Source organism: Octodon degus, unplaced genomic scaffold (assembly GCF_000260255.1).
Source record: "Octodon degus isolate 3935 unplaced genomic scaffold, OctDeg1.0 scaffold00093, whole genome shotgun sequence".
In the NCBI taxonomy this organism is placed as follows: domain Eukaryota; kingdom Metazoa; phylum Chordata; class Mammalia; order Rodentia; family Octodontidae; genus Octodon; species Octodon degus.
The window spans coordinates 5,195,524-5,196,386 of record NW_004524669.1 but is presented as its reverse complement, the minus strand read 5'-3'; positions in this window follow the sequence as shown (position 1 = coordinate 5,196,386).

The following is an 863-nucleotide window of genomic DNA, read 5'->3' as shown; positions in this document are numbered from 1 at the left end:
ATAGTTTTTTTCCACCAGAGTTTTAGAATTTGCCCAGTCAGCGCTTTGCTTTTCCTAGGTAAAACAGTGTCCTGCTCTGGTTGAAGATTGCCAAATCATTATAGGTCACTGTGGCTCTTTTCCGGTTCTCACCCCTGCCAATCCCCTTGGTGGCTTCACCCCAGCCCCTCACCTCCTACTATGCTATGTCATGTACTTAGTGTCTTTATTGTTCATCTGTCTCTGATCGCCAGAATATGTTTAAGAGGACAGAGGTTTTTGTTTATTGCATCCCAGGTGCCTAGCAGAGTGGCTGATGCATAACCGGTGCTCAGTATTTGTTGAAAGTATGTGTAGAATGTACATGCTGGCTGGGCGTGGTGGTGCATACCTGTAATCGCATGCCGCATTCAGGAGGCTGAGATAGAAGGATCTCTGTGAGTTCAAGGTCAGCCTGAACTGCATAGTGAAACCCTGTCTCAAAAAGAAAGAAAGGAAGGAAGGAAGGAAGGAAGGAAGGAAGGAAGGAAGGAAGGAAGGAAGAAAAGAAAGACAGACAGACAGACAGACAGACAGACAGACAGAAAGAAAGAAAGAAAGAAAGACAGCAAGCAAGCAAGCAAGCAAGCAAGCAAGCTTTGGTTTTATAGTCTGTGAGCTTCAAAGGCAGGAGTAGTATCCATTTTATTCACCATGTATATGCTCAGTGTGTAGCACAGGGCCTTGTCCAAAATATAACTTTAGGACTGGGGAGATGGCTCAGTAGAATAAGCGCTTGCCTGGCAAGCACAAGGGCCTGAGTTCAATCCCCAGTTCCGCCAAAAAAAGAAAGAACTTTAGGGCTGGGTAGATAGCTCAGTAGAATAAGTGCTTGCTTGGCAAGT